The sequence below is a fragment of the Mustela nivalis genome (genome assembly GCF_964662115.1).
Source record: "Mustela nivalis genome assembly, chromosome: 1".
NCBI classification, from domain to species: domain Eukaryota; kingdom Metazoa; phylum Chordata; class Mammalia; order Carnivora; family Mustelidae; genus Mustela; species Mustela nivalis.
This window is the reverse complement of record NC_139020.1, coordinates 179,910,289-179,934,891: the sequence shown is the minus strand read 5'-3', so window position 1 is coordinate 179,934,891 and position 24,603 is coordinate 179,910,289. Positions and strand designations below refer to the sequence as shown.

At 42.4% G+C, this 24,603-nt stretch overlaps 1 protein-coding gene and 1 long non-coding RNA gene across 4 annotated transcripts in view; one reads left to right on the top strand and one right to left on the bottom strand.

Annotated features, from left to right (window-relative positions):
* FRMD4B (FERM domain containing 4B) overlaps positions 1-24,603 on the bottom strand; it is a 323,042-nt gene that overhangs the window by 177,802 nt on the left and 120,637 nt on the right. The gene's annotated exons all lie outside the window — the stretch shown is intronic.
* Positions 16,827-18,919, top strand: LOC309855785. Of its 2 annotated transcripts, none has more exons than XR_014306990.1 (2): positions 16,827-16,889; positions 18,708-18,919. It is a non-coding gene; the product is annotated as an uncharacterized lncRNA (long non-coding RNA). The 2 variants fall into 2 exon arrangements; XR_014306991.1 differs by having other exon boundaries at positions 18,575-18,919.

Below are 24,603 nucleotides of genomic sequence, written 5' to 3'. Positions count from 1 at the left end.
AAGTACAAAGCTCTAGGACAGGGAAGGAAGGGCAAGTTCCTCCTCGCTAGGGACCAATGGGGGGAGGAGGGTGGCCACTGAACCCAGATGTGCAGCTGTGGAGAAAAGAGCGACCCAAGTGTGGCATCATTCTTAAAATGGACTAACCACATGGGACAAACCAGATCGTAGGCACACGCCCTTGAAGCTGGCCTGAAATTTCCAGTGGAAAGGGAGCTAAATCAAGCAGGCTACAAAATTATCTTGCTCATAATTTCCTTTCTTTCTTTCTAGAAGAGGACTTTCTTTCCTCTTCAGCATCACAGTTCCCTGCAATACGCTGTAATTTCCTGCAGCTCTCTCTGGAGACTTAAAAAGATGCTTCGGGTGACAGCATTACTCATACACCTGGGAGTTCTGCTAGGGAGATAAAAGAGAAATTGTCATTATCCCTGAGGCTCCTGTAGGTTCTCCTTTGAGCAATCAGCAGGAAGAAGAGCGCAATGCTGGGAAGACAGCATGAGATGCCAACTCCTGTCTCTAGAAGGAGAGAGTCAGTAACATAGCAGCTTCCAGTGGTCCCTTCTGCCCATGAAAAATTCACTGCCAGTGGACAATTTTTTTTTTTTTTTTTTTTTTTTTTTTGGACAGAGAGAGTGCTAGGGGGTGGTGGGAGTGGGGTAGAGGGGCAGAGGAAGAAGGGGAGAAGGAATCTCAGGCAGGCTCCATGCCCAGAATGGAGCCCAAAGGGGGGCTTGATCTCACAATCCTGAGATCATAACCTGAGCCGAAATCAAGTCAGATGCTTAACCCACTGAGCCACCCAGGCATCCCTGTGCCAGTAGACGTTTGTAAATAGTATTGTCTACACACCTGAAAAGCCCGCATGGCTAAATTCTGATAGAGCTTGAATATCTGACTTGGGCTCCAGGGGGATGAAAACAAGATCTAGTTCAACGGCTCTCAATCAGGGGCAATTTTGCGTCCCTACCTCTGGGGCATTTGTCAATATATGGAGACAGTTTTGGTTGTCACAGCTGATGGGGGGAATGCTACTGGTGTCTGCTGGGTAGAGGCCAGGTATGGCCCTCAACATCCTCCAATCTCCAGGTCAGCCTCCACAAAAGAGAACTCTTCACCTAAAATGTCAGTCATGCAAACTGATGAACCCTGGTCTAGTTAAATGCTACACTTTGCTCTTCCTCTTACATGACTTCCGTGGGAGGAAACACTCTTCCCTCTTGATATTTTCTCCCAAGAGGCAGACTGGAAAGGGAAGAATGTAACAATCATCCTATGATGCTTTTCGGGCTCTTACAGAGAGCTATAATGAACTTAACGTCCTTTGAGAAAGAACTGGAATGCTATTTGCTATTATCTTTACCTACCTTTTGGCGATTTATCATAAAAATGTGGAATAGTTCATTTTCATCATCAACTATTTTTATTATGGTACTTGACTTCTGGTTTTATCATTTCATTTAAATTAGAGACTCCTTAGTTGGGGAAAAGATTTTGTGGGGCCATTTCAAAAATTCCCACCACAAAGACGCCAAGGTACAACACTAATGTCTCCCTTGGGCCATGCAATGCTACAGAATCTCTCCTATGACAGGATATTTCCCCTACTTCTTCTTTTCTCTATTAGACTATAAGCTCTATCAGGAAGCCCTGGGGGTGTGTTGGGGGTGGGTGGCTGGATGGTCTCTCTTGGTTGAAGAGTACCGCTTGCACTGGAAAATGTTTTGTGACCCTGGGCTCAGCCAGGAGTCCTCCAGTCATTATGACATCAGTGACAAAAGCACCTCCACACATTGTGAATGCCCCTAGGTATGATAGGAGCTACCCCCATTCAGAAGCCACTGGAAGCAGTAGGGAAAAGGTCTTATTCATATCTGTTTCCCCAGTGGCTGTCACATAGCAGGCAACCAGTAAATGCTTATTGAACTGACGAATGAATGACTGTTTGTCTCAACAGTGAATACAGAAAGAAGGTCTTCCATTTCCCAAATACATACTCTTGTAGCTTAAAAAAATTATGTATTGAGTTCGCATTATATGTCAGGCAGGGGACTAAGTACTTAGAATGCACTGTAACAAAACAGAGATGATCTCTGTCCGGCAGGCCTTAGAGTAGAGTGGGGGAAGGTAGACAACTGACCAAGTAATAAGAGGAAGCGGGCACTGCCACAAGAGTTATAAGGGAGACATGTAATGTAGGATGTGGCAGGGGGTGGGGTGGGGGAGGGTCAGGGAACGCATCACATGACACTGCAGCTGAGACAGAGGGGTGAGTAGGAGAGAGCTAGGTACGGGGGAGGACACACGCAAATAATGCTCCAAATAACGTTCCATGCAGAAAGCAGTAAGAATGAATCCTCTATGATAAGACAGATCCCAGATTTGTGGAACTTAGAAAAACCAGCAGTAGAGGATGTTTGAACAGCAGCAGAGTCAGGGAAGCCCATCTGGGCAGCAGATGCAGAGTTCCAGGGGTGAGAAGAAAAGGCTTAGCATAGGCTTGTGGGAATGTCTACATAACTAAGCCAAAGGAGTCAACATTTCTCTCACCCCCCACCCCTCTCTGGGGGCCCCAGAGTGTTAACCTGCAGAACAGGGTGAGGATTTGATGGGTGAAGGTGCTCTCTTCAAAGCAACTGTGCAGAGGGAGGCTTCTCATTCAGGCTCTGTTCGCCCCTCTCCTTTCTATACCCCACCCCAACCAAGGAAGAGGTAGGAGGGTTTGGCGGGGAGAGAAGTTCTGGTTCGATCCCACCTGAGCCAGAAGCTGGGCGGTCTTATTCTTCCCTCCATCCCTGTGTTCCCTCCTCTTTCCATTTGGCTGAGGGAGTGAGAAGGATCTTCCAGTCTTGGACTCAAGCAGGAGGCGATGGAAGGGAGTCTGCGGAAGTAGCAGAATCCGGAAGGGGAAGGAACCAGTTAAGATTGCCCAGGGCGGACCAGTAGGCTGAGCAGTAGGCTGCAGCCACCATCCTGACTTTGAATGGCTTTTTGGCATCATAAAGATCTACGAACTCTACAAACTAAATAATATCCAAAAGGGGGGGGCAACATGCTAGATGCCACATTGTCTCCATTTTTACTAGTCAATCCATTGAACACATAGTGGAAGCTCCTGCCACGTCAAATGTTAGAAGTCATCTATGTAGATAAGAAAGCACTTGGAGGGGATGTTGGTTCCAAAGAAGCCCAGAGGGGTGAGTGGGAAAGAGCTGACCTTCTTCTTGAAAGAAGAAATAGTATCAATGTTGTGACTTACCTCCCACCCCCATAATTTGTCACCTTTTATTTATACTTAATTTACACGCATACCAACTAGGACAAAATTAAAATAGTAAGAAATTGGTCTATTTAGCACTTTTTAAAAAAAATTATTTATTTATTTATTTGAGAGAGAGGAGGGGAGGAGCAGGGGGAGAGGGAAAGGGAGAGAGTGTCTCAAGCAGACCCCCCCACTGAGTGAGGAGACTGATGCCTGGCTCCATCTCAGGACCCTGAGATCAAGACCTGAACTGAAACCAAAAGTCGGTTGATTAACCATTGGTGACATCCAGAAGCCCCTATAGCACCTTTTTTTCTAAATAAAGTCAGGTCCACAAGTAGCATCAGTTGATTTCCACAGTGTTCTCCCAAGGTCAAATGGAGAAAGGATATGCTGGTCCCATTTAATGCATAAATAAACTGAGGCACAGAGAAGCTGGGTGATTAGCTGAAGATCAGAGGGAAAAGCATTTATAAGCATCTTAAATACCTGCTAATTTTTTAATCCTTCTAATTTGAGAGTCAAAAGGACCATTTCTTTTGTACTGATATTATTTTCTTTGGCCTCATACTATAATTTATAGGGTATGAATGGCTCTGGGACTTATTTATTCCTTCAGGAAGTGAAGGGGACAAAATGCCCACCCTTTGGACTCACCCAATTTAAGTAAGAATAAAACAGTGATGAGAAGAAAAAGAAAATGAAAAGCAGTAGAATTTTTTTTATGGGGGTTAAGAGCAGTTACTTGAAACCCAATGGACCTTCACTTCTATGCAATGAATGAAAGAAGAAAACCAAAGACACATCAAAAATCTTGACTCTCCAAAGATCAATCAAACTGTGTATGTGGCAATAACTAGTAAAATGAAAAAGAGAAATCAGCCAAGATTGAAGGTTTGCAAAGTAGTAAGAATTCACAAGACTAGGTATACTCTGGCCATCAAACAAAGAAGTTATAAAAAATACATTTTCCTGTTATTACTAAAAAATACAGAATGATTTGGTAGGATTATTACTAGGAATTTCGACTATTTGGCCCTGGGCAGCAAGAACAAAATACAAGCAAAGTTTGGCATGTAAAAACCAAAAAAAAAAAAAAAAAAGGTATTTATTTTATCTTGCTTTCCTAAAATTAACTTAAAGTTGGTATTAGTGACGTAGCATTCTCAACTACAAAAGGGACTGTCAACAAGAGAAAGCAGCTGAAAGCAGCAAGCTACAGGCCCAGGGCCTATGGAGATTTCATAGAGTCAAGAAAACAGTTGTATATTCTTCAGATCAAAAGTTTAGAGAGCTCTAGGCAGTATTTGAGAAGAATGAGGAAAAGAACTTCATGACCTGGTCTTAAATCAATAACAAAGGAAAGAAACAGGAGTTTCACTCCAGAAGGAGTTGGCACCAAAGAAATTTAAGGTAGATGTCCTTACTCTAAAAAAAATTCCATGATAATCTCAGTGTGGTGGGCTTGCAGATAATTTTGATTTATTCTTTTACTCTTTATATATTTTGGCAGATGGTGTCAGCTGTCTTTTCATCAACCATCCCTCTTTTCAGAGTCTTCATTTTCCTTATCCCCGAAATGAACTATGATTGATTTAAGGGAAAGCATGACATTCCATCTGTCAATAAGATGTAAAGTGAAGCTTTCTGAAAAGTTTTTATTTGATTTGATTTGTTTGTGAGAGAGAGACAGAGAAGCCACATGTGGGTGGTATTAAAAGGGGCAGAGGGAGAGGGAGAAGCAGGGTCCCTACTGAGCAGAAAGCCTGATGTGGGGCTTGATCCCAGGACCCTGGGATCATGATCTGAGCCAAAGGCAGATGCTAAACTGGTGCCCCACTAAAGAATTCTGGAAAACATTTTCTCTGAAAAAAATGGAACACAAGAATTTTGTCAGCATATTCCTTGATTCCTGCTTGGGGCATTGTCGGATGAAGACACAATGCTTTGAGCCATAGCAGCTATCTTGTGATGAAGAGGACATGCACTGACACCAAAGATAGGAGAAAAAGGGATGGTCAAATCTGGGTCTTTGATGACTTTGTAAATTTACATGTCAGATCTACCTGGGAGCAGTCTATTTTCAGATAACTCACAGTGAGACTTAAACAATAAAAGACCTCACATAGTTTAAGCTGTTTTAGTTGGATGTTTTGTTATGTTCAATAGATTACATTTCAAAACTAACCTCAAAGCCATAGTAATCAAGACAGACTAGTACTGGCATAAGGATAGACACATAATGGAATGGAATAAGGATCAAAAGTGCAGAAACCAATCCACATTGATGGTCAACTGATTTGAGCGCCAACACCACTCAATGGGAAAGTGTAGTGTTTTTAGTAAATGGTGGCAGGACAGCTGGACAGTAACATCAAAAGAATGAATTCGAACCTCTACATCACATTGTATACAAAAATTAACTCAACATAGATCAAAGAACTAAAAGTTAAGAGTGAAATTTAGGGGCGCCTGGGTGGCTCAGTGGGTTAAAGCCTCTGCCTTCGGCTCAGGTCATGATCCCAGTGTCCTGGGATCAAGCCCCACATCGGGCTCTCTGCTCAGGAGGGAGCCTGCTTCCTCTTCTCTCTCTCTCTGCCTGCCTCTCTGCCTACTTGTGATCTCTCTCTGTCAAATAAATAAATTAAAAAATCTTAAAAAAAAAGTTAAGAGTGAAATTTTAAAAAATTGTGTATCTTTGTGGCACTGGATTAGAGAGTGATTTCTTAGATACGCCACCAAAAGCAAAAGTAACAAAAGAAAAACTAAATAAATTGGCCTTCATCAAAATTAAACATTTTTGTGTTTCAGTACAAATACATTAAATACAATAAATAAAGTGGGGGGAAAAATCCCAGACACTGACTGGGAAAAATATTTGCCAATCTTCTATCTGATAAGGAAATTTTATCTAGAGTATATAAGGAGCTACAACTGAATCAGAGAAAGACCAATAAGCCAATTTAAAAGTAAAGCAAGGGATTTGCATAAACAATTTTTAAAAACAGATACATAAATGCCTCCTAAGCACATATAAAGATACTCAACACCATGAATCCTTTGGGAATTCAAATCAAAACCACAGTGGTATACTATTTCACATCCACTAGAATGGCTATCACCAAAAAGAAGTATAATAACAAGAGTCGGCAAGGATGTGGAGAAAGGAACCTCACACATTGTTGGTATGAATGTAAAATAGGGCATAGCCACTGTGGAAAAGATAAGCGATTTATCAAAAGGTTAAACAGAGAATTACCCTATGACCCAGCAATTCCATTCCTAGGTATATACACTAAAGACGTGAAAACAGGTGTTTTAAAAAACGAACTTGTACACAAATGCTCATAGCTACACCGTTCCTAATAACCAAATGGTGGAAGCAACCCACACATCTACCAGCTGATGAACAGACTGAATAGAAAGTGATATATCCATATAATATAAGATGAGTTAGCAATAAAAAGGAACGAGGTATATTCCCAAGAGAATGGAAATGTGTTCCGTTATATTCACCCAAAAGTTGCACACAAATGTTTATAGCAGCATTATAGATAAGAGTCAAAAAATGGAGACAGCTCAGATGTCACTTGGTAGTGGACACATACCAGGTGGTTCAGCTATATAGAGGAATATTACTCAGCCACGGAAAGGGATGAAGTAATAACACATGCTACAGCATAGACAAATCTTGAAAATATTATGCTAAGTAAAAGACACCAGACAAAAACCATATATCCGTAGAGACCAAAAATAGGTTAGTAGTTGTCAGGGTTTTGGGGGGATGGAATGGGAAGAGACTAGCAATGGGTATGGAATTTCTTTTTTTGTAATTTATTTTATTAAAAAAAAATTTATTTAGAGAGAGAGAGAGAAAGAGAAGAGGGGGAGGGGCAGAGGGAGAGAGAGGATCTTAAGCGTGTTCCACACTCAGCATGAGCTCAACATGGGGCTTGATCTCATGACCCTGAAATCATGATCAGAACTGAAATCAAGAGTCAGGCACTTAACTGACTCAGTCCCTGGCATATCTTTTTATAGTAATGAAAATAATTTGTAATTAGATTATGGTGATCACTGTACAACCTTGTGACTATACTAAAAACCACTGAATTGTGTACTTTAAAAGGGTGAATTTTGTGACTTGTGTCTAAATTAATCAAGAATAAATAATCAAGCCATCATAAAAAAATAAGTAACAACAGAAGAGGAAATACTGATCCATGCTACAATATGGATGAATCTCAAAAAAACTATGCTAAGTGAAAGAAGACAGCAAAAATGATGTCATTTACATAAAATATCCCAATTAGGCAAGTCAATAGTGATGGAAAGTAGTGGTTGCCTATAGGGCTCAGTGGGGCGGTATGAAGGGAGGGTAGGGGACATGGGGAATGACTGCTAAAGGTTACAGGGTTTCTTTTGAAGTCAATGAAAATATCATAAATTTAGCTTATAGTAAAGTAAAAAACTCTGTCAATATACTAAAAGCCATTGAACTATACACTTTAAACACATAAAGTGAACTCTATCTCAATAAAGCTCTTACCAATAAGCAAACACACAAATAAATAAATTTTAAAAAATAGAATACATCCTAACCCTTTACTTATATTTTCTGAATACTCTACAATGAGCATACAATACTTGTTTCTGAGGAAAAGGTGTTTGAATTTCTTGATTGGAAAAAAATGTCTATTATACGAAACAGAGTAAAAATAAAAGCAGGAAATCAGTACTGCAGACGAACTCTACTGTGAAACTCAGTAAATGCAGGCAGATTAAAAAAAAAAACACAGGAAAATACATCAAATTAATGATAGTGATTTTGAGTTTGGTTCACTTGATGCTTTTTATTATTATTATTATTATTATTATTTGGGAGGCCTTCCTTTTCCTGCTTTGCTATATCAGCACATATTACTTTTTGATTTCTAATTCTGAAATGCACATGGAATCATACAAAAGGTTATTCTACAGTGAATGAAATGTTACCTCTCTCACCTATCCTGGTTCCCCAGCTGATTTCCAGAACTGCCATGTAAGATTGCTCAAGTTGTTTACTGCACAATGGTATGTGGCTGAGGAAGTGAGGAGAGGTTATAATCGAGCCTGGGCTCTGCTGGATAAGCCATAACTCATAGCTCTGAGGAAACAATCCTTTTCATCTAAACCGCATGAAAATGCTATGTAAGGAAGTGGCAGCCCTGCCCGTCTCCCCTCCACAAAGGCTACCACTATTTCTAGTTTTTTGTATGCGCCTCCAGACATAGTCCATGTTATCTAAACAGATACATCATGCTGTATGGATGAAACAGTTATTTAAAAGGAATAAAGGAATACCAGGAAAGCAATACAATGTAATCAGAATTGAAATACTTCTAGAGAAGTCATTCAAGGTAAAATAGGATTAAGAGGAAGGGAAAAAAAAACCTATTTGTAACAAACAAGTCTGAAGGGAAGAATCCTCAGGGCAGGGATTGCTGGATTTTCTTTCAACGCAGCAGTTTCCAATTCACGTATGTTGTTTAAGCAGCAAATGAAATTGATTGAAACGCAGTGGCCCAGTGGGTTGATATCTGGTACTTAATTCACCACACGCCCCCCAGCTTAGAAGAGTACGATGGTGTGCTCATGGTCCAGCTTCCACTATGGAGAACTTGAAAAAGGCTTTCATCTCCTGACAAGCCTGGAAATGAGTGTCCCCAATATGAAGCCTGGTACTTCCATTTCATTCACTCTACTGTCCTTGAAAACAATGAGAATTGCTCACACAGAAATGTAGAGCCCTCTATTAATCTGGAGTCTATTATCTCTCTATATTTATTCAACTTGGGCTGAAGTTTCTACTTATCGAGGGAAAATGATGGTTAAGCCAGTAAATAATTCAAATAATGAGATTGGACTGCGAGGATTGTTCTGACACTCTGAGTCACCTTTTCAGCTTCTTGTCTGTGATTCCTACCCCATGTTCTTCCTCATCACAGAAGGCAACACCAGTCTTCTTTTGGGTTCCAACTCCTTTACCCTAGGCTTTTTATCTGATATTCCTTTAGTTCTGAATACTCTTATTCACCCCAGAATTTCACCCAGCGAACTCCTATTTATCTTTCCAGACTTAGCTTGAATGTTGATCCATATAGTAGGAGAGTACCCCTCCAGACAATACATACCACGAGTGCCCGCCTTGCCACCATTGTGCCACCATTGCTTAGCACCTGGCTCATAGTAGGTTCTCAATAAACCTGACCATCGAGTCGATGTCCATGCAAAAGCTATCCATGATCCTAGGAGGGCCTCACTCATTTGAACAAATAAAGTGTTATTTAAAAGAAAGCTTAGAATTAACAGAGAGCCAAAAATAAAAAGGCTTGCCAACTACTCCTTAGGACTAGAAGTATCTTCCAAGGAAAAAGTGGGGAGAATATGCCCTAATTTGGATTAGGGCAATTCTTGGATGAAAAACAAGACTGGGAAAAAATGGTTGGGACCTAGGAAGGTGATCAGATGACTTAAGTGTGAGATATTTCTGGGCGCCTGGGTGGCTCAGTGGTTGAGCCGCTGCCTTCGGCTCGGGTCATGATCTCAGGGTCCTGGGATCGAGTCCCGCATCGGGCTCTCTGCTCGGCAGGGAGCCTGCTTCCTCCTCTCTCTCTCTCTCTCTGCCTGCCTCTCTGCCTACTTGTGATTTCTCTCTGTTAAATAAATAAATAAATAAATCTTAAAAAAAAAAAAAAGTGTGAGATATTTCTACTACAGCAGGACACTGTGTGCTAAGAAGGTGATATGTGGAACCATCTTGATTTTAATTTGACCTGATTCAAATAGGTCTTGACAGTAGCAGTGGGATTATACAAGACATATTTGTCCTCCTAAGTGGCTTATTCTCTAAAGCCCCTTTCTAGAGTGCTTGGAACGTACAGAAACTGGTTCTGTTTCTATTACTTCAAGTTATGCTAGGAGCAAGATAAGAAGACTTGAACTCATTTGCCTTGTGGATTTGCTCCCTGTTTCTATTTCTAAAACAGAATACTTAAGTCTGTTAACTGATTAACTACAAGAGTGCTGAGAATGTCAACAGTTACTGGCATTCTTTTTGAATGTCATTTTCCATACATGCCACTATATAGTTTCAGAGATGATAAAGAATTGAAATAAGTAATTTAAGATACTCAATATAGAATTAAATAAATGCCAAACATTTTATTTACATGATAAAACACAACTACCAAAAACATCCATCAGATTATGTTCAAGCTGAAGAAGAATTTTCCAAGGCCCACAACCACTGAATATGGTTGTGTGGAAAGAAGAGCATCCAGGCTAATTAAATTTCCTTCCACAACAGTAACATGTATGCAGACTGGCTCTTTTCAACTATTCCATTCAAGTAAACTACATGGCAGAGCCTTCAGGGGCCAAGGGTGGGTCCCGGAGCAATTTTAATGATGGGAAATTGAATTCACCATTTTTATCTTTATTTTTTTTAAGATTTTATTTATTTATTTGACAGATCACAAGTAGGCAGGGAGGCAGGCAGAGAGAGGAGGAAACAGGCTCCCCACTGAGGAGAGAGCCTGATGTGGGGCTCAATCCCAGGACCCTGGGATCATGACCGGAGCCAAAGGCAGAGGCTTTAACCCACTAAGCCACGCAGGTACCCCCACTAATTTTTATCTTAAAGATTCACGGAGATTTGTATTTTTCTCCATAATATATCTTTGATTTTCTTTTTAAAAATACATTAAGTAAAAATGCTGGTACAGGAAGATTTACAACGTTTAGTTTTGGTTTCCTATACACCCTTGGGGCACCTCCTAATACTCACTGAGGACAGTACATGACCCCAGTGTAAGAAGCACAGAGGTAGACATTAGGGGATACAATCATTATAGTCTAATCAAACTTCAGAAAAGCTTTTAGCTTAGTTAAAAATAAAGTTTTTGCATCAACAAATGATTAAATACAGTAATCTGGCTGCCTGGGTGGCACAGTTGGTTAAGGGCCCAACTCATGATTTCAGCTCAGGTCATGATCTCAGGGTCAAGAGATCGAGGTCCGCTTAGGGCTCTGTGCTCTGCACGGAGTCTGCTTCAGTTTCTCTCTCCTTCTTCCTCTACCCCTACCCACCATGCTCTCTCTCTCTCAATCTATAAAATAAATAAAATGTTAAAAAAATATGGTAAACTCTGTATAGAGAATTCTTCTGTAACCTCAGAGATTCCTATCAATGCATATACTACACTGGAGTGAACTTCTTATTTCTTATGCTTGTCCAAGTGGTCCTAGGGCAATTACCCAACATCCATTCTACCCCAAATAGGTAGCTTAAACTAATTATGCTAATCCCATTCTCACCCCATATGATTGGTTTAGGAAGGGCATCTGATGCGGTCTTGGCCATTAAGACCCAAGGTGAAGTCTCTTGAGGGGGTTTCTGGGATAGGTTTTCTAGAACTGGCAGAGCCACCTTACCACTAGCTGATGATGAAGCCAGACAGAGATTCCATTTAAGCAAGCCAATGATCAACAAGGGAAATTGGAGTCTTCAAACACTGTTGTGGGATGCCCACTTCTGTGAGATAATATGATTTCCTTATCAATTAAGCCAATTAATGTGTGATTTCTCTTTTGCCTTAGGAGACCTTTAACAATACAGTTTACATTAGACTGGAACTTTGTCAAGGGCAGGATGTATGATTAATTTTTTAAAATTTAATCTTATTTAAATTCAGTTAATTCACATCTGGCGTATTACCAATTTCAGAAATAGAGTTCAGTGATTCATCAGCTGCATATTACATCACAGGAGGATGTATGATTTATTATCTTTGTATCCCAGAGTCTAACACAGCATCCTACAGATAGTAAGGGCCTAATTAATATATGTGGGATGAAATTGAACCAATTATCAACCTTATGATGTACAAAGTTGGTTTCCTCGTCAACTCTAGGCCTCCTAGATCTCTAACTAACCCAAACGAGCAGCCCAGATTATAGACACTATGATATGAAGGGAGGTGAGTTTCCTGGAATCAAGAGCTAGTACTACAATTGACCTCAGCATATCATTTATAATATATATGAAAAACATAATTGAAAGGGATAAAAAACTCTGGCTAAGGAAGTCGTGAGAAAGATCCAGAGCGATTATTTTGTTTGAAGGAAGCGCCATCGTGGCGTGTCCAGATTTTGGTACTATTCATTCACATACGGAATGCAGGAAAGGAACAGTGCCCGTGTGTTTGTAAAACAGCCAGGAGGAATACCAGTACTCGCTGGACGTGTAGATAATACTGATGATACCCTGTGTGTGCATCTCCATTGGGGAAACATGAAGGTTACGTAAAATCCCCACCTCCTCATTAGTGTGAACTGTCTGGCTCGTACAGGTACTTTGAGGTTTAGTGTGGATTAGGGGCCTCAAATGGACACACGGGTATTCCCTAGAAAAGGAAGATCTAGTCCCTCCTGATATTCCTTAGAAAAGAAGCTACATGCACGGCATTGATTTAGGGAGTTATATGCACATGGACCCATCCTCATGTCCTCAAAAACTCTGAAGTATTATCACCATCCCCCTTTTAAAACTGGCCTACCAAGGCAGTGTCTTCCATTAACCAAGGAAGAACAAATATAACAAAGAATGTCATGTAATCTAGCATTCTCCAAGGGAACCTTTTCTAGCAAAGCAAAGGGTTCAGTGATGGGGAAATTTCAACAGGAAAGAGGGAAACTTCCCCATCAGTTAAGTGGAGAAATGGATCTCATTCCTGCCATTACTGCTTACCCCCGAGACTATGAAACATTGGGCACTATTCAAGTAGAGTCACAGGATCCTTCTCAGGGAGGAGAAACAGGCTGGACAGGTTCTGAAGTGCAGAAACCTTAAATATGTATCAAATGCAATCATCTTAAAAAGAAAAGAGGCTTAAGGACATGGTCAGATCTTACAAGTCCAATGTACTCCAGTTATGAAATACAGCGTAGCATTCTCTTTCTCACTCTTCCACACATGTGTACATGTATGCAAATGCACACTCACACACACACACCACACTGGTCTCTCTTTGCACATTTAATTCTACTTAAAATCAGAGACAAGTCTATCCCTAAGGATATTTTCTTCTGGGTTCTCTTAAAGAAAAGTCAAATAAGAAATACATGCCAAAAAAAAAAAAAAAAAGATGGGAGGTTGGGGTACCAGGTGGTGGGTATTAGAGAGGGCACAGATTGCATGGAGTACTGGGTGTGGTGAAAAAATAATGAATACTGTTATGCTGAAAATAAATTAATTAATTAAAAAAAAGAAAGAAAGGAAATCCATGTAAATATATTTCCCCTGAGATTTCAGTCCAGTAATAAAACTCCAAAAAATTAAAAATTTACAGGCCTTTTAATCTAATCATTTTCTTTCCCCTTTTTCTAATCTAATCATTTTCATCATATCATTTTCTTTAATACTAAGGATGAAAAAATGTGACTTTTCATTTAAACTTGTTTATTAGATTTAGAAGTATCAGATAGAGCTTTGGTTATAGTCTATTGATTTTGGTTATAAAGCATCCATTAAGCCTTTAATTCTTACCATGGTCTATGAATAGTTATTATTAATACTTCAATTTTACAGATGGTGAAACTGAGGCATAGAGCAGTGAAGAAGTGACAGGTTCAATTCAGAGACTGGAGGCAGACTCTGGGGATCCAGAGGCCAGTAGTCAAGAAAGAACAGTAGATTTAGCACTTGGTACTGGGTGGAGTTGGGCACAACCAAAGTAGGTCAAGAAAGATAAAAAGTCAAGTTCGTATGAATGGGTGAGAATGAGGACATCAACAAGGCATGGAAAAAGTGGAGTTGGTTGGATCAGAACCCAAAATTCCATGGGAATGCAATAAGGCTGCAAGAGGTCTTGTTATATCCATGTGTGTCTACCCCTAGGGCAGAGCTCGCCCAGTGATGGCACATTAACAAGCACCAGGAAAGCTTGCTGAAGCAGGCAAGAATGGAAGGGGTTAGAAGTGTGGTCCAGCAGCTAGGAGAGAAATGTGGGGTGTCAGTGCCAGCTACACGGAGCCTGTAATATCTTTATTTGCCAGAGATCTTTGCTTGCAAATAACAGAAACATAATTCTAACTCATTAAAGCAAAACAGGAAGGGTATTGTCTGGGTGTCTGGGGTACCCTAATGTCTACCTCTCTTCCACTCTCTGAATCTAACCTGCCACTCTCTTAACTTCCCTAAATGGGGGGACAGGCAGGGTCAAATGAGCCTTGAGGATGCCAAGAACTTTTTCTTCCTTCTTGCACTTGCCAATACTTCCTTTGCGTGGTCCACTCGTTTTCTCAGGTGTGCTATCTCAACAGGGTATAAAAAAAAAACCCACAACCAAAGGCAGCTCCAGGCATATGTCCTTCTAGCCTACTCATGAGTCAGCTCTATCCTGCCAGCTCCAGTAGGTTAAATCATGGGAAAGCATGCTGATGAACCTTTGTAAGCACTGTGGTTTGCGTGGAGGGGACGGTGGTGTGCGTAGTGATCGGCTCAGCCAGAAGCAGAAGCCATGCCAAGGCCCAGGAGGGTGGGGTAGCAAGGCTGGCAGTCCTCTACTGAAAAACTTGGTCAGAGTGTGGAAAGAACTTGTCCCCCAGTGGAGGAACTTCCTGTTACCAGAGAAGGAGGTAAAGGGATGCCAGGTGACAGAAACAGCTGATGTTCTCTATGAGGCCTCTCACCTTTGAGAAAAGCTAACATACAAGCTAAGATAGAACCATTGTTAAACCATAGTGACCTTGCCTTGAAATACACCACAGTGTCTGGTTTATTCTGGTACCATATTTTCTAGTCCTTTCTTTCTCTGTGCCAGAAATTAAATAATCCACGATGACGTGTTTCCTGGTCTGTAGGAATGCCTTCTAGTTCCATGGCATTCCATAGAACTCAAATTTAAATTTAACTTGGTCCTTCCTAGTGAAACAGTACCCCAGAATTAATAGTAACAGTCTTTATATTAAAGTGATTTCAAATAATATTCGTTAGGATTTTCAATGATTTGGTTAAGGGCACCTCAGGTATAATACATATTAAATTCTTCCATCTGTTCCAGGGATGGATGCATTGCTTTTTATTTTTTTCACCCACAGAATATCAATAACACCACATTCTTAATTTTATTGGGATCTCATAAATCTAAAAGCTTAAAATATTATTAAAAAGGCCCTCACTACTACTGCCATCTGGGAGGGCACTTCTTATTCCCTTTCCATAAAAGGCACAAGGTGCCAAATGCTAAAACCTTTTGCCAAGGTTGGTTTTTAAATGGTTTTTAAATGGCCGAAGGCATGCTCACTCCATCACTCACTTAAAAGTTAAAGCTTCAGTTTCAATGAACAATGGCTCTTGGAAAAACCTGCACTGGATTCTAGCCAGCACTCCACAGCCATGCCTACAACTTTGCTGTCACAATGCCAGCTGTGCAAGGCTTGAACCAAAGCGTTCCAGTGCATCTGGGTCCCTCCAGTCAATAGTTATCACTTCTATGCGCTCAGATGCTCCCCAGCCAGGATGGAGTATCTTTCTCCTGCCAACTGCCCCTTTAAATAGGCTTGCCTCGTTTCCTTCGTAAAATATTCACTTTCCTTCCTGTCCTCTTCTCCAACTTCTGGAGGCGAAAAGCAGCAAGAAACTGCAAAGCGATGCTACCTCCTCATTTGCAATTTGCATATCACCTCCTCCTTAGAACAGTCTGTTTTGTGGCAGCAAATATGGTTTTTGGGGCAGGTCACTGCAGTTGTCAATGGATACCTATCTTTAGTCGATTCTTAACTATCACTGTTAACACCAGTTTTTTGAGGAAGTAACTGCACCAGCATTTGCGAAGAGCATCTGCAGGGGCTTCCTGAAATCTGAGTCAACCAGAATACAGGATGAGTGTGGCTTGCTTTAAGGAAGCTATGGTAATAACCTAGATACCTCGACTCTAGCCCATGGCAATACTATATATGAATTCAACAACAGGAGAAAGAATAAGGTTTAGGTGTAAGTAAGAAAGAAATGAACCACTCCCAGTAGTTCCATCTACGAAGCTACTCAATGAGGATGACATTGATATAGGACTCTAGAATATTCCCAGTGGACCTCAGTTGCTGGGTGCCTCTCACGGGACATTGCACCGAGTCCTAAATCTCCTATTTTTAAATAGCAGGCAGAGGCATTTTTCCTATAGCATGGGCCCTAATCACGAGCCAATGACTTCATCAAAGAAACAGAGACAGTGGATTAATTTCCAGCTCTGGACTTAATAAGAGATGCTATGTCTGTCTCTGACATGGCAACCAAAAGAAGATTCAAGAATTTTTGTCTTATGTGATTTTCTGACCTGATGGTGGCCATTGGACTAGAGAGAGAAAGGGGTTTTCCACTCAAATGCCAACTTTGGTTGATTAGTAGGGCCTGCCTTGGCTTTACCTTCAAGAAGGAATCTGAGGCCCTGTGGGAAAGAGTGCGATGGTTGATTAGCTATGTCTGCCAGGGGCCCAGAAATAGGAAGTGGTTACAGAAGTGTCCCTCATTTGCTTTTTTTGAGATTGGACTGAGGCTGAGACTGTCTCTTTCACTTCCAAACATCAGGTATTCAATTATTTTTTTCCCTTGAGGGAGCCCAGGCCATGTGAGGTTTTATTCCTGGGGGAAGGGGGCTGGGGGGTTTGGGAAGAATATGTATGGAACTTACTGACCTAGATCAGGCTCAGAACTTTTTTTGTCAAGGGCGAGATTGTGAATATTTTAGCCTTTATGGGACAATGGGTCTCATTTATGACGATGCATCTCTGCCGTTTAGTGGAAATGTGCCAGAGACAACACATACACAAATGGGCATGGCTGTGTTCCCATAAAACTATATTTATAAAAACAGGTCATGGCCTGTTGCTCCCTGATCAAGGTGATGGATAGGAGATACTGCTATCCATAGGAGGGTGTGAGCAGGAAGAAATTTGTGTCTGAAAAGGGATTCAGAAGCAAACCTGACCTGAATGGTTCCCCTTGAAGTAATGGAGAACTATGCATTTCTGAGACATGAGCCTTTCCTTTCAATTAATAGTAGAGCAATCATGGGCTCCCCCACGTGCTAGCAAAACACTACTGTCCCTACCACTGCGGTTTAAGAGCCAAACGCTCGCACAGACACCATTTTTGGTAATCTGAAGTTTCCGCCCAGTGAGCAAGACACTTTCTCCAGAAGGCCCTTGGAAAGCAAACCCGTCTCCAAGGAACACTAATAAAACAACCCACCAGCTTTGGGGAACATATTAGTTAATAGACAGCAGGGCTTGATGGAGGCAGACTTGGGCATGCACATTTTGAATGGAAAGTGCTGTAAAATAGGGAAATGAAATCAGAAAAGAGTCAGGGCTCACTACACTGGATGGACAGGGTAGATTTGGACAGGGCAGTAAACAAGACAGGCTCTCCTGAGATGAAGCCCACCAGCATTTTGAGATACTGATGGATTTTGGCAGAGGGACGATAGGGCTACTTGCACAGTGTGGGTGGCTGGGATTGGGGAGAATTTCACACAGGGAGGAGAAGACTGGAGCGCTCGCTCCCAAGTTCAATGTGAGAAGGACGCTTCAGATTGAAGTCAGACTCTACCCAACCTGAGGTAAAAATCCCAGCTCTGCTCTAGCCACTCTCAGCCCTTGGGGGAATTGTGTTGCCCCTCTAGAGCTCTACTTTGTCATCTGCAAAACAGAGAAACCACCACCATGTTAATGAGAAGCACACCTCCAGAGTCTCTAGCGACAGTCCCTGGCTCATAGTGAGTTTTCAGGAAAGCGATATCCATTTCTCTGCCACTCAAACTGTCTTAGCAGGACACTGCCTTTCACTTGGTTCAGCACTTCTTTGTAAATCAGACACCATGAAAGGAAGAAGGAGTGGGTTACTAGCAAATTCTGTAGTCATTTCCCTGGAGCTAGGCGTCTGAACTTCTGGAGAGGCAGATCTACTGGGCTGTGGAGAGATTTCAAATAAAAATTCATTCGAAAGGAAACCATAAACCAGGGAGATTCTTAGGCAGGGCTCCATTTCCCCACATCTATGGCAGCAATGTGAACAATGCCTAGAGGGGAAGGGTAGTAGTGTGTCACCATCGGTCCCAATAAGGCTTGAGGAACATCATGAGCTATTGCCAAAAGGTTGGCCTGGTGGTGTGGTGGCCACTAGCACCCATCCTCCTTCTTGGTGTTATAATCCCAATTTTACACGTTATCTATCTTCACATAACCCCTGTGTTGACCCCTGTCCACCCTTAGGGGTAAACCTAATTGGCATAAACTGATGAGCATGGGAGTGGACTTGGGACATAGCCAGTCCGTCAGAGAGAGTCTCGGAACTATTGCTTGGAATTCTGAGCTAACGTCACCCTCTCTTCTCGGTACACAGAAGGCACAGAGGTGAGGACTAAACTGCCACAGCCGGTCTTGCCACAGTAAAGAAAGAAAATGCGACAACGAAGCTCTACGTGGAGAGGGCAGAACAGAGAGCATTCAAGGAACTGTGTCAGCCTCTTGATCAAACCTCACCTGAAGTTAGAAACTCTTTGGATTTCTCAATCACATGAGCCAATAAACAGCCCTTATTGTTTAAGGCACTTCAAACTGGAGTTTCTGTTGTTCATATGGGTTCTTCTCACTCCAAGATCCCCAAACCTTCCAGCAGCAGCAACAAAACTCCACCCTTTCCTCCCATGTACCAGATTTTCTGACAACAGATGCAATTTCCTAGTACACAGAGCAGACCCTGGCTTGCTGCCCTCAGGCTGTGTAGCAAAAGGACAAAGGGATAAAACTGAAGTTTGATAGCTTCCCACTTTCCCCTCTGAGCCCGTCTCATGCTCCTGGCTGTTCCTCTCTGTCCTGACATTCCCTTCGGGATGATCAGCCATCAACCAAATCTGGCCAACCTCAGGGTTCAAAGCCATGATCAGCTCTGTCATGCTCCTAAGTCTGTGCGTTCTCCTGGCGTTCTTGTGCAAAGGAGTCAGTGTGTGAGTGTGTGAGTGTGCGTGTGTCTGAGAATGAAAGCGCAGGCATGTGGGAGCATATACAGTGTGTGGACAAGCGTTTCTGGATAAGTACTCCCTCTCAGGGTAAACTGTCAAACCAATGTCTTCTGATGACAGGAAGCAGTTATGACCTAGGACTGGCCACCGAGAAGAAGAAAAATAGCATCATGATGTACCCAGAAGCCACAGCAGTCTCTTTTAAGAAGAGTAATGGGATGAATTGTGGAAGAAAGAAAGCAGGCAGGAGAGTTTTACTGGAATAGAAAAAGCTATCACCTAATGTCTGAAAATTTGTCCTTGGCCTATGGAACAGGGTCTTCAAACCCCAAGGGGGTCATCCTGGTGATATGAGTCCCGAGGACCATGTTTTCCTGTGGCAAACAAGACAGCATGGCCAATGGGGGGGGGCACTGCCACATAGCCCTGGATGTCCACGAGCGGTAATGGTGTGGCCCCGCAGAGCCAAAACTCTGAATGTTAAACAAAACATACCAGTCATGTTATCCAGGTTTCTACAGGGACCATCCCAATTTTCTATGGGGTGGCCACTAACCCACACGGTATTTACTCTGAGTCCCCAGGGTGCCTGCCACCTATGCTTGCATTCTCAGTGGCTTCTTTAGATTTGAAAAGAGTTAACTTAGGACCCCTTTAAGTTCTTGTGACCTATATGACTCAACTCACAAAAGGTACGATTGGCCGCCCTGCCTCGGTCTGAGGTGAGGTATGCTTGGGTGACTAGAAACGCGCCTGAGCAACGCCATTCAAGCCTAGGACAGAGAGGGAGGGGCCCCTGGATTTCTGAATTCTGTTTTTCATCCCACAGGATATGAATCACAAAGGGCCCCATCCCCCAGCAGGGTAAATCTCTTTGTCGCAAGCATGAGAAATTAGAAGCTGTCCTGTCTTGTTGGCTTCATAAAAATATTTGCCTGAACAAAAGTCTCCAGTTCCAGAGCTGACCTTGCACTCCTTTTCGGGGGAGCTCTGAAGGAGTGCATCACGATCACAGGAGTGAGGAACTCACAAGGTCCCAGACAACCGTCTGGGGATGCGTCTATAGTACAATTCACACGGAAATTCCAGTTCATGATACAGACCAGCTTCAATTCCCAGTTTCGACATACACTTCTGAGGCGGAAGATTTCCAAGGATCGCACTTTTGAACAATCATCTAGATCAAATCCAAACAAATCCCTGACTGAGTGATTTTTAAAGTTGTGTTTAAGCCGAGCGGCAGACACAAGGGCTGAGTGCTCAGAAACGCAGCAGGAATATTCCCCCGACTGCTGATCTAGCTAGAAATCTCACTTCTCTCTACATGACAATAAAATAGTTAACACGTATGGTGTGCTTACAACGTGCCAAGCTCTACTTCAGGCATTCTTCATCTGTGAACTTGCTCATGTGTCACCAACCTATGAAGTGGGTACTGTTATTATCCCCATTATTGTCAGATGAGGCAGAGGAGGGTCAAGGAAATGCCACCGGGTTTTCCAGCCAGTGGGTGATGGATCCAGGTTTCAAAACCCAGGCTTAACTGCCTCTCGGAGTGGAAATGCAACTTCAAAAGACCTGTTGAATTTGTAACAGTGGAAAGATAAACTGAGGCCACCGATGTCATAGAAAAAGGGCCCCTGGAATATAGAAGGGCTTGTCTTTGGAGGGCAACTGTATGGCTGCTCGGCCAGCTTTTGGAAGGCTGGTTTTATACTGACTCCTTTCTTTCTTTGCTCCTCCCTCTCTCCCTTCCACCCTTTCTTTCTTTTTAGATTTACTTATATGATAGAGAGAGAGAGAGAGAGGGAGCATGAGCAGGAGGAGAGGCAGAGGGAGAGGGAGAGAGAATCTCCAGCAGACTCCCAGCTGAGTGTAGAGCCCTTGGCTGGTCCCAGGACCCCACAATCATGACCTGAGCATAAACCAAGAGTCGGATGCTTAAGTGACTAAGCCACCTAGGCACACCTTCCTTCCTTCCTCCTCCCTCCCTTCTTTCCTTCCTTCCCTCCTTCCTTTTATAACCCAAAAGTTAGAGAGCACAGGGGAGGGAACATAGATAGACATGAGAGGGGAAGAGAGGAAGGCAGAATGGGAAATCCATGAGGCCGTGTTTCAGTCTACAGCACAAATGGCCATCAGTGGGCTCATCAGACATTCCCTATCTTCCCAACCATGAATTTACTCAACTTGTCTGAGATTTACTTGAAACGAGTCTTTCCGGTCATCTAAGTTTTACTTCGGGTAAGTGTGAATTTGTGTCAAATGCTCAAGTTGGGGACCTTGGGCAGCAGGGACTGGGATGAGCACCCTGCGAAGTAGACAGAAGGCAGTCAGAGGATACTTGAGAGAGTGCCAACAACAAACTCCTTATTCTTATCAGACTCTCCAAGTTCAGTGGGAAACTTTATACTTTCTGGGCACTAAAACCTTCTTTGTGATTCTCTACAGTACAGGTGGGTCTCAGAGTTATCACATCTCTTCTCTGGATCCACTTGGATAGCCTACTCACATCTCTATTACTGTAATTCCTGTGGTCTATGATCACGGCTCATTACATTCTTGACACCTAGTTCGGTCCCTGACATATGCTAGGCACAAGAGTCATGTTTGTTGAGTGCCTCAATTAAAGATACCCAACTAGATAACATATGAAAGTGGTCAATAATATCAATAAAAACAATAGCTAATATTTATTGGGCACTAAGGAGCCAAGTACTTCCATGTACTTTCATTTAATTTCATTTAATCTCCCAACTGCTCTCTAATGGAGATATTATCTTGACTATCTAGATAGTCCATAAAATGGACTTGACTTGACTATCTAGATAGTTCATAAAATGGAGATCCATTTTATAGTTGATAAAACTGAGGCACAGAGAAGTGAAATGACATACTCAAGGTCACTCAGCTTAGCTTGGAGTAGGCCAGGAGGCACGTGGATTTGACCTGTGGTAACTGGATATTAGAATCAGATCTTTTAGCCCTACATTGTCTCTTGCTGCCTGAAGGCAGTTTCATGTTCTCTCACCAATTCTTCTCAGATACTTCCGCACCATCCACCCCGCTCAAAGCTCACCCACACACAGTCACAAATGACTGTAACCCCCGCTTCATATCCAGGCTTCCCCAAATGTCATCTAATCCTAACAGCAGCTTTCAGACAGAGACAAGGAGGCAAGGTGCTCAGAATATCAAGATTTCCCCTCCTCTTCCCTTTTCACTAGCTTTAGACTTTGCCTTGATTGCCTCGGCAATCTCAAGGGAACAGTGATGACTTCACCATGCATCACAAAGACAGGCAGCATTTTGAGAAGCAGCAGAATGAAAGCAATAAAACCCCGCATCTCAACTGCTGTGCACTGCATGGGGAGGGACAATAGGAAGAAAACGGTACCAACTGTGCTTAGTTATTTCTCAGAGATAAAAGTGGGGGGGAGTGAACAATTTCTGTTTGCTTCATTTCTCCGACCTGTTTATACCCATGCCATTCTCCTTTCTTGGGGATTTGAAATCTTCTGGAATTTCTTGACTCTGCCTATTTAGCTGGGATTTTCATGACACTGATTTTTTTTTTTTTCTTTTTAATAAGGCTGATGTTGATCTGGGAGAGCGGTATACAGAGGGAATCATTTCAACGGTCTCTCGTGACCTGGATACTCTTACGTCCACAGGGAGACAAGAAATTATCCCACGGCAGTATTTCATTCATACATCCATCCAAAGGAGGAAGGTGGTTCTAGGTAATATATGCATATGTGAATAGAACCAGGAGATCTTGTATAAAACACACAGTATTCTCCTCAAAAGACCTCAGTCAGGAGGAATTAAAGCACTGCTTTAACAACAGACAGTTAACACCCTAGAGTAGAAATGCCCATGGAGCAGAGGAGTAGCAGAAACCCTTCTGCACCTCAAGTACGCTCCCTCTCCTCTAAAGAATGTAGAGTTTGTAGCCAAGAACTAGGTATCTTGGAAGACAAACGGTTCTGCCTTGCAGCAAGAAAAAAAAAATATGCTTCCTTTTTAATTAGAAGGTGTTACTTCAACACAAGTCTAGTGGTCCATGGGCAGAAAAAGTCAATGGTAATCTTAGATCTCCAAGAGGGTTGAATCAATACACATTGTTTGTTGCTGCGGGTTAGCATGGCCATTAAATTGGGTTTGATGTGTAGAGCATTACACCGGGCTGCATTTCAACACCATCATAGGTGTTCACTGGCCTTCTGCAGGCAGCTGTGCTGCCCTCCAAGGATGCACATGGGGACCCTGCTTTCTAATCTTTGCCATTACTGAGGCTGTAATCCACAGCTCACAGTCTTTTAAGATGAGAAGAAAGAATGTTAGACATGCATATTTTGTGAACAGACAATGATATGAGTGAATCACTCAAGTGAACAGACAGAAAGCCCCATAATAGCTTCTTGAGGCTGGGCTACAGCTTCCAAAAGAAAGCAGGGTCACAGGATGCTGTAGGCGAGGGAGCAGATGTATGTCCCCAATTGTTTTCATGTCATCCATGTGTGCTGCACCTCCTTTCAAAAGTCTTCTGCGTCCACAGTCAGACCCTGCCTACTTCTTCAGTCCTGCCTTGCTCAACTTTCCCACTTCCCTCTCAGTCTTCAAATGCACTATGCCTTCTGGTCACACGGTGATTGTCAGTTGCTGCCTCCACATGGAACTTTGGCCTCTTCCCCATCCACTGGTTGAGTCCGACTCACGTTCAGCTCCCAGCTGAAAAGTCATGTCCAGGAGAAAGTCATCCATCATCCTCCTGGACAAGGCACCATTCTTATGCTAAATAACCTTCTCAAAACATGTTTCTTTTCTTCAGACTTACCAATGTCTGCAATTACACATTTATTCGTGGGACTCTTTAATGTTTGACTTTTCATGGGGCTGTCGTTTTTGTTTTTTGAGAACAGGGCCCATCGCAGGGACTTGAGAAATATTTGCTGAATGAAGAAATACTCAAGGTATCTGGTTGACATATTAGAGCCCAGATAAAAGATGGTAGTGCCCATGAAATCACTTACTTACCCAGGGGGAAATTCGACCCCCCTTGCTGAAGAAAGTAAGAAAGAGGAGAAAGCTAGAAAGATTGAATATGAAAAGTTTTAGATTGGGAGACCACTTTTTGCTTTGGCCACCAAGTAGCCCCAAGTGGCTTGAGGCCAAACTCGTGGTCTGCCCAGGCATTGGTGAGCAGGTGGTTCTGAGTAATTTGTTTCTAACTAAGCATCTCAAAAGAGGCAAAGCAGGTGCTCTAAGGACCTCACT